This window comes from Pithys albifrons, chromosome 19 (genome assembly GCF_047495875.1).
Source record: "Pithys albifrons albifrons isolate INPA30051 chromosome 19, PitAlb_v1, whole genome shotgun sequence".
In the NCBI taxonomy this organism is placed as follows: Eukaryota; Metazoa; Chordata; class Aves; order Passeriformes; family Thamnophilidae; genus Pithys; species Pithys albifrons.
The window spans coordinates 1927796-1943972 of record NC_092476.1 but is presented as its reverse complement, the minus strand read 5'-3'; positions in this window follow the sequence as shown (position 1 = coordinate 1943972).

Below are 16177 nucleotides of genomic sequence, written 5' to 3'. Positions count from 1 at the left end.
CCATGAATATGGAGTGTCCCATGCCAGGATGGCAGTGGATATCTCCTGTCAGGCTTCAGGAGGCTCCATCACAGTGCACACAGCTCCACTGGCCATGCATGGCTGTCCCTGGGCAGAGCCAGATGTTCTTCAAGCAGAAGAAATGAAGCAAGGCAGATGTTGGCAACCTCAGCAGCACAGGAGTCCAATTCTCTTTTTCCATTCACTTGAGACAAAAGAGGAAATCAGAGCTGGATTCCACCTCCACGAGTGGAGGCTGTGCAGGCTGAATCAGCCCCTCAGCTAAGGGGAACCAGCACAGCACTTGAGGACCAGGATGTTGTAACAAGCATCTCTCAGCATTTCATTTTTAAGGCATTTCAGCTTGAATTGCTACACACATAAAAGCTGAGAAAGGAGATTTTTTCTCTTGCACTGATGTTTCCTAATTCGACTCAGCACCTCAAAACCCTTTTGAGACATTCAGCTCAAAATATTCTCTGTAGCAGCAAATGGACAAAATATCAGGCAGAGGACAATGTGTGGCTGTGACAGCAGCCAAACCCAACAAAATATTTGCTTCAAAGCAGGAAGAAGGATGGTGTCTCCAGCTGGAAAAAGCAGGAAATGGTTTTTAAAAGAGTGAAAGAAGGGGACAGAGAAGGAGATGATTGTGTAAGACATGATGTTTCAATTAGAGCAGGCCTGAATGATAACAGAAGTTCATGAACTTGTGTTCCAGGCAACATGAAGGTGTTTCATTTGTTCCCATGGATCTTCATCCTGGCACAGACATCAGATGGGGGTTTATGGACAGGCAAGAAGGACCATGGGCTGTGCAACAGCTGAGCCAGAAACACACCTGTATGTCTGTGGTCATGGTGGGTGCCACTGGCACGAGGGTGGAACACATCCCTCCTGCAGGGATTTGTGCTTTTCAGGATGAGTTTTGGCTATTTCTAAATATCAGGAGCCATCTAGTCCAGTAATTTCCTTGGAGAGGTCTTGGGTTTGGTCAGAGATGGTTGCTGGATGTCAGTGGGATCACAGATGCCAAAGGCAAACCCTTCCTATGGATTTGAGGCACACTGGAACAGGTTTATCTGTATAGCCATGGCAGTAAAACATCATGAGTTTGCTGGAAGAATTGTCACCACCATCATCATCCCTGTCTCTCCCAGGTAAATGGATTCAGCCACAGGAAATTATAATAATACCTATAAATAATCTGCTCTTGCAGGTGGCCCCATCAGCTTGGCCCTTGCTTTGGGCAACTTCTGTCAGTCTGTCTGTCTCTCTATCTCCCTATCTATTTTATCTATCTATGTAATCTACTTTTTTTATCTTTTTCTGTCTCCTTCTGTGCCCCAAAGCCTTGAGAGTCAGGAGCCCTTTTATTAAGGTTTCTTCAGCTGTTTCAGTACTGTGGTCACAGATGAACTGAGGCAGAGCATTAATTAATTAATTAAAGCAAGAGCATAGGCTGTGGGGAGGGTTTGGGGCAGTGCTTGGCCTCACCTCAGGCAGCTGAGATATCTCCTTGCTGCTGGCATGGGCTGCAGCTTCCTCCACCCACGGACCTTGGTTTTCTTTGGCCTCATTGTGAGAAATTCATTTCATGTTCTGCACGCAAATCCTCCAAAGGGTTCTCAGGATGCTGAGTAGGAATTCAGAAAGAATTTAAAAAAAGTAAGAGGGGACTTTTTTTGTTTGCTTTTTTTGGGGGTTTGGGTTTTTTCCTATAATTTGAAAAATAACTGGCCTTAAAACTGCTGTTTGTTTCCCTCTCAAGACAGGACAGAAGCCTCCTGCCAACATCATGTCACAGGCCTACAGCACATTTCACACAGAGACTTGTGATAGCCCCTCAGCAGGGACTGAGAAGGAAAAACGGGCTCTGGTGAGTAAATTATTGCACAACATCTTCTACATCAGATTTCTTGCATTTGTAGAACATCTGTCCCTGTCCTGGGGCTTTCCTGGAAGCTGCTGCAGCAAATACAGGGCAAACAGATGGGGACTCTGAGTGGGAGGGATGCAAGAAAAAGGCACCCCTTAGGGACCCCCAGGCAGGGGAGCAGCTGGGGAGGGGACAGTGGTCACCTGTCCTGTCCTTGTCCTGCTGCACCCAAAGGACCCCAAAAAGCAGCCAAAGGAGGTGCTGGGTGGCTGTTCACTTGGGACTCCATTAACTCACTGTTAACTATTTCAGTTACCTTTGCACATGTAAACCCAAGAAGGGAAAACTGGGAGGGAAGGAACTCTTTTGGGGAGGAATAAGTCACCTTTTTTGGGTTACAAACTGGGTGTGGGCTAAGTGGCCTGGTGTATGTTGGCCAAGTGGCCAAGGCAGGTGTCTCTGTCCACAGCAGGGATTGGAACAAGATGATCTTTAAGGTCCCTTCCAACCCAAACCATTCTGGGACTCTGTTTTACCAATGCCCTCTGAAATCACCTGTTCAAGTGAAATGCAGACAGCAATTTTCTGGATTTGCAAAGTTTCCAGCAGAAGGGGCTGCAGGTCAGGATTTCATTCAAAACAAACTCTTCTGCTCTAATCATAGGATTGTTAAGGTTAGAAAAGGTATCTAAGATCAAGTGCAGCTGTTGATGGCTGAGCTCTTCCTTCTGCCTTTACTAGGAAGGGGAAATTGCCATTGCTGAGGCAAAAAGTGCTGCTTTGCCATTTCCATGTGTCTCAGCTCAGACTGAGGTGCCTACAGAGCAACCCCACAAGAGTTCAACACGTCCAGTGGGGGAAACACTTTGGATCCCACCTGGGAATCTGGAGATGGAGACCTGCAGGCTCAGAGGCCACAAGACCCCTTGTCCTCTCTGCTTTATGGACCCTCCTGCTGTCGTGGCTGCTGCTGGATCTGCTTCTGCAGGGAAACCTCTGCGAGCTGTTAATGTGAGCCAAGTCACGACGGGACTTTCCTTAAGGAACACACTGCTGGGATTTGGAGCAGGGAACGAGGGCACCAGGGGGAGAACAGGAGGCAGCAGAGGCTCTGCTGGTGTGGAAAGGCCACGGGGACACAGCCAGCGAGTGTCCCGACAGCCAGCGGGTGTCGCGACAGCCGCACGCTCTCAAAGCGGGGCAGACGGACTCGGGTTTATTGCATCTCTCCAAATCAAACGCGGAGTTTGTGCCTCTTTTTTTTTGTTTGTTTGTTTGTTCGTTTTCCATGCGCGAGGATTTTGCACAACGACTTTCCGGGAAAGAAGATGCGAGACTTTTCTCCTCGTTCCTGGAATGGATGAATCACGACGCTCGCGTTGGGGAGGTCCCGGCGCGACATCCCCGCTCGCGCTGTGCCACCTCCTGGTGACACCGCGCGGTGCACGCGCCGAGCATCCCTGCAACCCTTCCCAAAAAACCGGCCACCCCGCGGGTTTCCACCGCCACGGTTGGTTTGGGTTTGTTTGGGGGGGTTTTTTTGGCTCAACTTTTATAAGCCAGACCCTTGTTCTGCAGCTCAGCGCTGCCATCCGAAGGCTTTGGATCCACGCCGAGGATTCAGAGATTTGGAAGGAGAAGGTCAAAAAGCTGGGCCAGAGGTGCTGTGGATGGGGCTGGTGGCCAGAGGTGCCGTGGATGGGGCTGGGTGGTCAGAGGTGCCGTGGATGGGGCTGGTGGCCAGAGGTGCCGTGGATGGGCCTGGGTGGCCTCGGGTGCCGGGGATGGGGCTGGGTGGCCTCGGGTGCCGGGGATGGGGCTGGGTGGCCTCGGGTGCCGGGGATGGGGCTGGGTGGCCTCGGGTGCCGGGGATGGGGCTGGGTGGCCTCGGGTGCCGGGGATGGGGCTGGGTGGCCAGAGGTGCCGGGGATGGGGCGGGTGGCCTCGGGTGCCGGGGATGGGGCTGGGTGGCCTCGGGTGCCGGGGATGGGGCTGGGTGGCCTCGGGTGCCGGGGATGGGGCTGGGTGGCCAGAGGTGCCGGGGATGGGGCTGGGTGGCCTCGGGTGCCGGGGATGGGGCTGGGTGGCCTCGGGTGCCGGGGATGGGGCTGGGTGGCCTCGGGTGCCGGGGATGGGGCTAGGTGGCCTCGGGTGCCGTGGATGGGGCTGGGTGGCCTCGGGTGCCGTGGATGGGGCTGGGTGGCCTCGGGTGCCGTGGATGGGGCTGGGTGGCCTCGGGTGCCGTGGATGGGGCTGGGTGGCCTCGGGTGCCGGGGATGGGGCTGGGTGGCCTCGGGTGCCGGGGATGGGGCTGGGTGGCCAGAGGTGCCGGGGATGGGGCTGGGTGGCCTCGGGTGCCGGGGATGGGGCTGGTGGCCAGAGGAGTGCAGCAGCCACCACCAGCAGGGATGTTCTCTTCTTCCATGGTGAAACTCTGTTTGTTGAGGATGTGCAAAGACCTCGTTAGTGGCATTGGATCTGCTCCAGGTTTGGGGGCAGATGGTTCTTGGGACTCCTTTTTGGCAAAGGGACATCTAAATATCAACTATATTGAAGATACTGAAGAGAGAGGAAAAATGAACGGGTGTTATTCCAATATATTCCTCTCTCTCCTTCAGGTACCATCTTTTTTGAACTACTGGTGTGCCCATGGCAGGGGGCTTGGAACTACATGACCTTTCAGGTCTCTTCCAACCCAAACCATTCCATGATCCTGTACAATGGAAAGGTATCCCAGCACTTTTCTCTGCAGTTTGGGATTATAGATATCTACAACCTTTAATCCCTGCTCAGCCGAGGAAAGTGTTTCTGGTCACTTGTGCCCCAATGATGTCAAATCAGAGTCTCATTTTTTACAGTCTTTACACTCCACCCAGGCCCACACTGCCTTCAACAGCCATAAATCTGTGCCTTCTTTCTCCTTCAAGGGGCTGAAGATGCTCCCAGTTCAGGGCAAGAAGGAGCATTTAATTGGTAGGAAAAGAATAACAAGTGTGGGCACAGATCTGAAACCAGGATTTATTTAGGAAGATTTACTGGTTATTATCTACTTAGGAACAGAGGATTTGTCAGAACAGATCAGAGCATTTTAATCAAATCTGGCATCCTGTATCTAGCAGAGATAGTGAGAGGATGTTCCAGAGGGAAAAGTCTCTCCAGCCTCTCCCAGAAGAGCAGGTACAGAGCCCAGAGCTGTTGGAAGGGGAGCAGAGGAAATGCTGGGGTTAGAACCAGAACCAGCAGTGCATGCCCAGTCCTGTCAGACTGAACCAGCAAAGGCACCTTCATCCTGCCCTGAGCCTCAGCCCAGTGGAAGCTCAGCCCCAACACAACCAATGTCCAGCTGGCTGGGCCAAAAGGACCCATCAGAGCCACATCTGGAGTCAGGCAGAACAAAATCCCCAGGCTCCACCAAGATGGACATTTTGGATCTTCCCACTTGGTGTTCCACTAACCATAACATCAACTGAAATGTGGAGTGCTTGGGAAGTGTTTGGTTTATGAAGCAGGGTAGGAGCTGCTACAAAAACAATCCCTGTTTTTAAAAAGAAGCCTTTCCCTTATAAACAAGAGGAAAAAACCCATGTGTGTGTATCCAAAGGAAAGAGCCCCAGGAAATGCCCTTTCCCTTGCAGGATGGGGCTCTGGCAGGAAAGCAGAGACCAACAGCTCGATGGCAGAGAGTGAGAGCCACGGGGTGGGGAGGGAGCACTGAGGCCGTGGTGGCCACATGAGCTGAGCTCCTCAATGCTGTTCTTGTTTTTAAATAGAAAAGCAGTTTATTATTAATATTATTATTATTATTATTATTATTATTATTATTATTATTATTGCTTGTTGAGTACAGGAAACCTTTCCAAAAGAGCTGCTTTCCAGTTCAAGCAAAGCTCTTGGGGTTGTGCCTGGAGGAGAACATCCCAAGAAGCACCTTGAATCTTGGAGATGGATCTGGGCTGGTCTTGGGCTGAAGGGCTTCACTGGGGTTGGTGCAGTGGCACCCTAAGGGTGGCCTGTCCTCACCCCACTCTGTGCATCTGTGTTTCCCATTCCTGTAACAAGGCAGGGCATCAACAGAGCAACTTGCCTTGGGTTTGTTATCTCCAGCTCTTTCCCCAGGGACTCAGAGGACACAGCCAGCTCCTGCATTCTCACACTGTCCCCATGCACATGAGGAGTTGTTTCCCACACCAGGCACAAGAACACCTCTACATCACATCTTCAAGCTGCCCCAAGACCTCTCTGGCTTGTGGATGGGCATAGAGAGAGGAAGATGTTCCCCATGGAAAACACAGCAAGTGGCTCAGTTCTCCCAGCTCTGGCAGAGGAAACACCACCAGGAATGTCAGGGTGCCTTCTGTGTGTGTGTCCCGTGTTCTCCTCATGCCCAGGCCCTGCCAGCCTCCTCCAAACCCCTCTCTGAGAGCAGCACACGGGCTGAGCCTGGGGGCTCTCAGCCATGAGATGATTATTGGCCATTTCTCCTGAAATCACAGAGGACAAGCTCTTCCAATGGCATTTTTCCTCTGAAAGATGCAACTGGGCACATCAGAGGTTATCTTATCATGTCTAAGCTCCTCTGTAACTCCTAATTTTAGAGCTCCTGCTTTAAAATCTTACTTTTCTTGTCTCTCTGTTGAAAGCCACATTTTTCTTTTATCTATAATATGTTCCTTAATCCACCAAACTGTGCCCAGTAATGCCCAGAGACCCAGGACTGAAAGCATTCCCCTCGTGAATGTCCTTTGCAGAGCCAGCAGGGTCAGAGAGAAGGGAAAACAACACACACATGATCAATAATTTTTAAAATAGGATTTGAAAGCAAAGCATGAGAAGCCTCTATCTGGTTTTAATTTCAAATGAAAAAAACATGGCTATTAATATATGGTCATGTTACTCCACTGTGAAAACAAAGTGTAGATAAAACCTGCAGGCTTAATGAGGCTCAGGAAAAATCAAATTGAAAGCAAATCTTTGAAAATCTCTAGGTAATCTCTGTTCCATTTATCATGCTTTGGCAATCAGAAAGTAAAACCAGGCTTAACATAATGAGGAAAATCAAACAGGCTTCTTTTCTTTTTTTTTTTCTTCCCTCTCCCTGATGCTTTAAAATCACAGAGTATCATCATCACAGGGAAAGAAAAAAAAGAAGGAACTTCTGCCCTCCTGCCAGTGCAGGGGGAATTTAATTGCAAAGGTTTCTTCCTGTGTGTCTGAGGAGATGATGCAGCACTGGAATTTTTTAATGGCAATATTTAAGCTCTCCTTGGTGACACAGAGCTAAAGCAGTGGCTCTCCCCTGAGCTGACAGATGTGAAGGTAACAATGGTTGTTAACAAGCTGAAAATGTGAAAAAGCCAAAAAAATTACTTGCCTTGCCATCTCCACCTGGCCAGGTGAGCAGCACAGCCCCAGCCCCAGCCAGGACACCAGTGGGTGGGTAACACAGAGCAGGAAAAACCTGGGGGTTTGGGGTGGGAGGTGCTTTGATGATTCCAAACCCCTGGATCTTCTGGGCACTGGAGGGGGGTCATGCCACGCACCTCTGGAGCTGCCACGTTCCATCCTGGCCCAGCTCTGCTCCCCCTGCCCAAAGGATTTTTGGGGTAGTCGTGGGTGAAGCCCAAGGGATCCCAGCCAGGGCTCCTGGGGAGTGCTGCCCCCAGCTCTGGTTATCTCTGGGTTTCTTTGCCCAGTGGCAGGAGCTGTGACCACAGAAGGGGTGTTGGTATTTGGGAATTAGGTCTCCAAAAGACCCACTGGAACGACTGGGCTCTGAGATGACACCTGTAGAACTGGTAGTGGTACAAACCCAGATGGGGCATAAGATGCCTTTTATCCCTGCCATCCCTTTGCCTGACAGGTTTCCCATCCAGAGAACTGAGATCTACAAAACTGCAGCTGCAAAACAGGCTCAGTAACCTCCTCTCCAGCTGCCTCCACACTCCCACTGCTTTGTCCCCTCTTTTAATCCCCATGGGATAAGAGGGGTCCTGCAGACACCACGAAGCCCTTGGGTTGGGGGTGCTCACACAGCCTGTGTGGCTCCTCCTTCCACTCCGAGGGTGGATGTTGAAGCAGAACATGATGCTGTGGCTTAGCCATGGTCTCATTGTCGTGGGTCAGGCAGGAGGTCCCTGTAAACCTGGACACAAGTCACTGGGTGATCTCACCAGCTGCTGGTCCTGCCTTTTCCTCCACAATTCCCTGGTGCTTTCCTGGGAGACTCCTCATTATGCCAGTCCAAGCAGGATAAACCTGCAGCAAAGTGATCTCTGCGAGCACTACCTGATTAAAACACATAAAAAAATAAAACAGATATATAAAACTGCCAGTTACTCACAGAATCAAATAAAATTAGTTCAGCTCAGCCTCCCCCATCTTTCCTCGATAATAAAACTGCTCACTATGTAAATATGTAATTTCAGGTGTACAGGGAAGCGAGTCATTGAGCTCAGGGGTGACGTGGGGCAGTGCGAGAGTTCTGCCCTGTGAGGGGTGTTCTGGGTTCTCTCACATCATATTTATATTATTTATATGAGCCATAAGTAAAACAACAGCTCTCCACCAAGGGACAGGCAACAGGTGTTGATCACAACCTTTCTTGGAGCTGTGGTGGCCAAAACTCTTTTCCTTCCCATCCAGTGGACACACAGGGGAGGTTTTTCCTTCACTAATGCACATCCATCCTCACCCTCCTCCTTCTCTGCTTGCACAGTCAAGAGCCACAACCACCTCACAGGACTGTGGAGGGTCCAGAGCAGCTGCCAAGGGTTAATGTGCAAAATATCCTGTGTGCTCAGGCTGGTTAATGAGCATCTCTCTGCAGGTGAAGAGCTGTGATGAGAATGTGCTCTGCTCCACTAATGCTGGGGACATGACAGCCCACCGAGGAGGGAGCTGGGAGGTGAAGTGAGACAATCGTTTCTCCTCAGCTGGATCACAGTTCCAGCCAAGTTCATCTTCATTAATCTTATGCTCATTAAAATCAGTTGTTCTCTTTCTAATTCAACCAGTGCTGCCAAGCTCAAGAATTAAAAATTGATGAGCCAATGTCCCTGGAAAAAAAAAAGTTCATCATCTAGAGCAGCATGGATTTTAAAACAATCATAAAAAATGTCTGGCTGCTCCTTTGTGCTTGACACTTTCAGCTCCTGCTTTCATGAGGGATGGGAAAATTGTGCAAAAGCTGAGATTGTTACACAATTGGGGGACTTCAGAGGCTCTGCTTCCCCCAGGCAGCCTCACAGGAGACCTGGGTTATGGTGAAAACCAAAGACTGAGCCCCACAGAATGGACAAGCTCATTTGGATCCTCTTTGCCTCCAAACAAGTGTCACTGGTGCAGGGACAGGGAGCCCACCCTGCAGGCTGTCCCCTGGGTGTTCCTGCACTGAGGGCAGGAGTCTGGAAGAGATGGCAGCAACATTTTGCAGTACACAGAACTCTTGGCCACCCCTGGAGCCACCAGAGCAGCATCAGACCCACAGCAGAGAGGCAGGACCTGGTGGAAAGCCAGCTCTGAGCAACGGGAAATGCCCAGGCACCACATTCCACCAGGTGATGCTTTGGCTGGCCTTCAGCACCCACTGCAGCTCTCCTGCCCCTCTGGGACCCTCAGTCCAGCTCCCCAGCACCCACCGAGCTATTCCTGCCCCTTTGGGACCCTCAGTCCAGCTCCCCAGCACCCACCCAACTATTCCTGCCCCTTTGGGACCCTCAGTCTGGCTCCCCAGCACCCACCCAGCTATTCCTGCCCCTCTGGGACCCTCAGTCCAGCTCCTCAACACCCACTCAACTATTCCTGCCTCTTTGGGACCCTCAGTCCGGCTCCCCAGCACCCACCCAGATATTCTTGCCCCTTTGGGACCCTCAGTCCAGCTCCCCAGCACCCACCCAGATATTCCTGCCCCTCTGGGACACTCAGTCCAGCTCCCCAGCACCCACCCAGCTATTCCTGCCCCTCTGGGACACTCAGTCCAGCTCCCCAGCACCCACCCAGATATTCCTGCCCCTCTGGGACCCTCAGTTCAGCTCCCCAGCACCCACCCAGCTATTCCTGCCCCTCTGGGACCCTCAGTCCAGCTCCCCAGCACCCACCCAGCTATTCCTGCCCCTCTGGGACCCCCAGTCCAGCTCCCCAGCACTCACCCAACTATTCCTGCCCCTGAAGTCTACATGGATAACAAGGACTTTCCAGGGAGCAGCCAAATGCTCCCATGGATGGAGAGCAGCACCCAGGAGGAACATGAGAGTCTACAGTAAGAGTAAATAATGACTTTTTAATTGTGCATTGTGAGTGACAAGCTAGACATGATCTTTAATATGCTCCTAATTCAGGTCATCGATGACAATAGCTGGGGAGCTGGAGACAGAGACACTAAACACCATTTATTAGAAGCAGATGAGAACTTGGAAAGGGCTCTCCAATAGCCAAAACTCAGAAATATTTCAGAGAGAGCCAGAGCCCTCCCAGCCCACAGAAACACCCACAGTCTCCAGTGGCCTTTGCTGACCCAGACTGGGGTGATTCTGCTGAGCTGTCTGGGTCTCTCTCCACAAATGCTGACGTTTTTCCCCATAAAAAGGCAACATGTTTACAAAGTAAAGCCCAAACAGGAAAACATCAAGCCAGCCCAGTCCAAAACTAACCCTGGGAAAAGGTTGGGATTAACTCCTCTAAAGCCAAGCAGAGTTTGTTTCTTGAAGAAGAAGGAACATAAATAAAGATAGGTTGTCAGTAAGCACAGTTATTTATAGGAGGCATTAATTTCCTTCATGATCTGGATAAATACTCATTAGCTTTGGAGGTGATGAATCAAGTATTAATTAACCTGCTGGGGGAAAAAAATATGGATAATAATGTTTTAAAGGGAAGCTTCAGCTGAGAAAAACAAAAGCAGAGAATTAATCTGAACTTTTCAAATAAAACCTTATTTTATTGGAAAGGAGAAATGGGCAAAGAAAGAACCAGTTGGATACACAAGCTGGAAACATCAGTCTCTGCTTTGGTAACAGGGGAAAAATAAAAAAAAATAATGTCATCTTGGCATGTCTGGGGAGCTTCAGGGTGGAGAAGAGCTTGGAGTGAAAATGTAATGGGTGTTTTTTACCTGGCAGCAAAAGCCCCCTCATCTTTTGCAGCTGCCACCCCTGGGCAGGGCACAGGTGGCAGTGCCTGAGCCAAACCCCAGCCAGCACAGAGCCCTCTGTGCCCCCAGGAATCATCACACACCCTGGCAGGGGGGGAAATGCTGTTTCACCTTCACACAACGATGCAATGACTGGTTTTCTTCCTCTCATTTCCCTCTAAATGTTCAAAGCACAGACCAGACCCTTCTTCTAGAGCAAGCAATAAAAACCCAGAGCAAACAGCAGGAAAGCAGAATAGCCAGAACATGCTCTGGCTGTTACACACACACATCAGTGGGAGGAGACCTTGGCCCTCAGATCCCCACCTTCCCTCTGTCCCACTCAGGCACCAGCTGAGCCAACTCTCCAGTTTTTGGAGTTCCTGCAAAGCAGCAGGAGCAGCATCCTGTGGAGACCAGCAGGGCTCAGCTCAGGGTAAGCATGGAGAAATACAAAATAAATAAAGAAAAGAGAAATATTTCTGAAGAACAAGACTGTTTTCTGTGCAAAAATGCCAAATGAGATGCAACACCAAACTGGACAGCAAAAAGAAACCAATTTCCTGGTGGCACTGACACAAGACCTGTAAAGACCACCACACCATCCAGCTCCCTGAGATGCCCTGGCTGCATTCCTGCTCCTCCCTGCAGGGCAAAGCAGCTTCCAGGGGATGTAAATCAGAAATCTGGGTGATTATTTTGCAAACTGAGACAAGCTGTCCTGCAGTCAAGGGGGGATGATGGTTAGTGAAGCACAAAGGTCCTGGATTAGAAGTGGTCTTCAGGATCACCTTCCTTTGCCTGTGCTCCATCCCTACAAACACAAATCTTTAACACCTTCAAGCTCTTCCTTAATTTTTTTTATAGAAGGGGGAGGAAACATTTGCAGCCAGCCTATTCCTGCCTAGTTTTAGCTTTTTTCTTTCCCTCTGCATGTTTCCCAGCTCTCTACCCACACATACCCACACTACAGACAAACTACCCTAAAAAAAAATTGAGAGAGGTCTAAAAAAACAACAGTAATCCAGGGTGTCATCAACTTCCAGAAATGAAAGCTGGCTTAAAAAACCACAGCCTCTTTCTGTTGTTGTTATTTTTTATATGGGATTTTTTTACAGTCTTTTATGACCTTGTTTTAAAAAATGGCACGAATTTGCTCCTTCCTCACTGTGCTCAGTCCTCTCTCTCCCCAGCCATAACCAGAAAACATTTCTCACCAGCCTTGCTCGTCTCACATTTCAGGGCAGAGCAAATGTTTGTGCATGGAGGGGGGGCAGGGATGATGAGTCAATTAGACACCTAATAAAAATCTGATTGTGCAAATTCCCTTCCCAACTGCGAGCGTGGCAGTCACAAACCAGCCCTCCCAGTGCCCCCCTGGCAGGCACAGAATGGTTTCCTGCAGTGAAACCTCTCTCAGCCTGCGTTAAATGTCATGTAGGATGAGGCATCTGCCACTGAATGTGAGAGACACCACGGCAGCTTAATAATCACATTGCCAGGAGGACTTCTGTGCCATCAGCACTGCTCTTTTCACCACCCGTCCTGCCCTTCCGTGTGCTCCTGCTCATCGTGCCTTGCAGCCCTCCCAGGCTACAGCTGATCAGCCCCTCCTGGAACAGGCAGCCAGGCTGAGCTCTCTGAACCCTCTGCTCCTGCAGTCACCTCTTCTATTGTTGCCATCACTCCAGCCACAACTTTCCGAGCCTCAAAGGAAAGCCCAAGGGATGAACTACTTGTCATCCGGATGCCATTTATGTACCCACAGCACCTACCACTGCCTTTTCCAGGCATGCACTGAACTGAAGGGTGGATGGGAGGGGTGGGATCTATTCCTTCTCCTTGCAGATGGTCAGGCCACAAAGCATCCAAGCAGAACCACGTGCTTCCTGCCAACCTTCTCTCCTTGGATGAGACCCAAACCACCCACCGGTGGAGTCGTGTTGGACTTGCACGTTCTCCCACAGTGCACAACCCTCTCTCAGAGCCCATAACCTCCTCTCCTAGTGCAACCATCCTGCTTTCCCATTTCCTCATTTCCCATGCATGAAGTGTAATTTGAGCAGTTTTAGTATTTCAGGTTAGATTTTGATTTCTTTGGGACTGGTCAGGTTTAGAAGAGAAAATGGGACAAACCACCCCTGAGCTCTGGCACGTTTGAGCAGCCTCAGTTCAAGCAGAACCCAACTCTGCAATATTCATGCCACTGGAAACCAACTCCATATTAAAAAGGGCTGAATTTTTAAAATGTCACTCTAAAACCAGCTGTTTCATAACCAACACCCTGCAGGATGCAACCAGGCTGGATGGATATTACAAAGGAGCTCAAAGACATTTCTGGGGCTGCAGCAGCTCCCTGTGAAAGCTGCCATGAGCACGTCAGCCAGCCACGCTCCCCAGCAACCCAGCTGGCCTGGGGTGAGGGCTCCTCTGGCTGTGCTGATCACAGCCTGCAGTAACCAAAATCACAGAGGAGTGGAAGGCCATAGAATCATGGAATGCTTGTTTCCATCAACAGCTTTACACCCTTCCCACAATGGAGCTGGTGGTTTCCTTTGTAGGACAGATGATTGTGCTGCACCGAGAGGGCTCCTGTTTCATCTTGCTCAGGATAAATATGCCCAGTTTTGTAGCTGGGTAAAGTAACTAAACTCACTATTCAGTCAAACTTGCTTGGATTTTTATTTTCTTTTTCTGCAGTGAGCCCAGGGAACACCAGGAGGGATCCAGGCAGGAGAGGACTCTGAGAGGGAAACAGACTGTGGCCAGTGGGCTCCAGACCCCAGACAGGATAAAGTCCACAGATTTAGTGCCAATGCCAGTAAAACAGAACAGGAAGAGCATGAGCCAGGTAAGGATTTATCAGCCATCCCAGACTAAAGCATATATTTTCCAGTGGACAAGTCTCCTCCTCTCCCCAGCAGTCCAGCCCAGGGGAGTGCTGGCCCATATAAAACCTGAGTTTCTGGCTGCTTGCTGGAGAAAGAACATCCCAGAGTAAGCAAATGCAGGGGAAGAAAGGATATTGCCCTTGGATCTGTCCTTTGCAGGCATGAAAACAAGTTAATGTTGCTGTAATTACAGAGTGACCGTTACTTGCCATTGAGCTTCATAAAAATATGAGGAAAGATGTATGCATTTTAATTAAGTTCTGGGAGAAAAAAAAGTGTACCTGGCTAGACTGTAGAGAGATGAACTCATTACTTCATCCGTGTCTCAGGCTGCTGCCTGTTTTCCTGTGCAACAGAACAAGCAGCCTGGGCTGCAGACAGGGACTTTAAAAAGCAAATAACCCTTCCAAAGAGCCACTCTGGGATTCCTGCATCCCTGAACTGGGAGTCTTCTCTCTAATGAGCACTCAGAAATCCATAGGGGAAAGCTCCCCAGAGCAGGGTGACAGGAGGGGACACTGATGGAGCTCAGTACAGATTTTTCCAGCAGCCAGACAGCTCCTGCAGCTGCCAGACTGTTCCACAGACTGCCCAGGTCTGATTTTCTGCTGCAGCACAGCCCAGGCCTGAGCTGCCCTTTTCATCTCAGGAATGCACAGCTGTGAAAGTGAGGCCAAAGTTCCTCTTGCAGAATGTGGCTCCAGGATGGGGATTGGTGCCCAAGCCACTGAGGCCACCCTGGGATCACATTTGTGCTCAGGCTGCACATGGTGAGAGGGGTGGGCAGGTGAGGGGTGCACACACCCAGTTGTCTTTGTTAAAAAAAAATGACAGCAAAACTCATCCAGTGTTTGAACAGTAAAGTAAACCAAGTAAAACAACCTAAACCCTCATCTAGAAAGTTTTTAGGGAAGAAAGAAAGAAAGAGCAACCACCATCAGCCTCCCCTCCCAGGAGAGCCAGCTGAGCAGCCTTCCATGCTGGAAAACACTTTCTGCTCTTCCCAAACACTCAGGCAGAACCCCTGTGAAAGTCACTGTTCCTCTGAGGCAGATTCAGTGACTCTGGGCTTGATAAAGAGTGAAAAATGTGTTTGCTGCTATTGCTCCCTGTATGATGAGACTGCAGCAGGCAGACCTCACGATTTGAGGTGCCAGCCAATAGTCTCAGGTGTCAAGAGGAAATCTCTCGTGCCCCTTGCTGGCATCACAGCCACATCCACCAAGATCCCTCCCCAGCCACCAAGCCACATCCACCAAGATCCTTCCCCAGCCCTGTGGAAGTCAGTGAAACACATCAATACCCTTAAACATTTCTTTGAGTGTTTTGCCAGAGTTCTCTGAGGCACAGAGGTGGCCAGCAGTGCCACAGTCTAGGGCAAAACCCTCCACTTCCCAAAGAGCTGACCAATTTGGGCAGCATCTGCTCTCCACCAGTGAGATGGCCTTTGCAGGAAGGGAGCTGAAACAGTTCCTAGAAGCTTCAAGGCCCAGGACCACAGCTCTGAGAACTGCTGGCACACCAAAGCCACGGAGGTTCAGCCTCTCCTTCCCCATCCTGCTGGGAAGAGCTTGGCTCCAGCCCCAGAGGGCTGACCACAAGCCCTGTCTGCAGGAATGGATTTGTTCAAACACTCATTCACACTGTGGCCACGGCGCTGGCTGGAAGAACATACATCAGGCTTTTTGTCAAACAAACCCCAGTCCAACTGTCTGGGAGGATGGGGAGATCTGCTTTGAAGGGTTTACAGTTCACTGCAGCACTTCAGAGCTGCAGTTATTTCCATAACCAAGTCCAAGAGAGCCTGTGAACAGGAAGGAATTAGGCACTCATGCAAAGACCATTAAAGTCAAGGGGAATCTTTCCATTGACTTGAGAGGGTTTGGCTCCCAGCCCTGGATATCAGGGTCTGTTGTGCAGGATTTAGAGCAGGAAATGAGAGCAGGACTTTGCAGGTTTTCTCAGCATTTGTTATGGAGTTTAGCACAGAAGCTCTCTGGGCCCATTTCTCTCCATGTAAATTAAGGAAAGAGTGTTCATCTGAGATGCAAGGCCTAACAGACCATCCTCCTGCTCAGTCTGGGCACCTCCTCCATCATTCCTGGGATGACAGACCCAGCACAGAAGAGCCTGGACTAGCACATTCCTATGGGCAACAAGACTTTTTTATGTGCCCTGACATGTCAGTCCCTGGTGCATAACCCATGTGTGATGTGTCAGTCCAAGAGGCAAAAATACCACAAACCAGGAGCTTCAGCACATCTGAAAAGGCTGTTAATC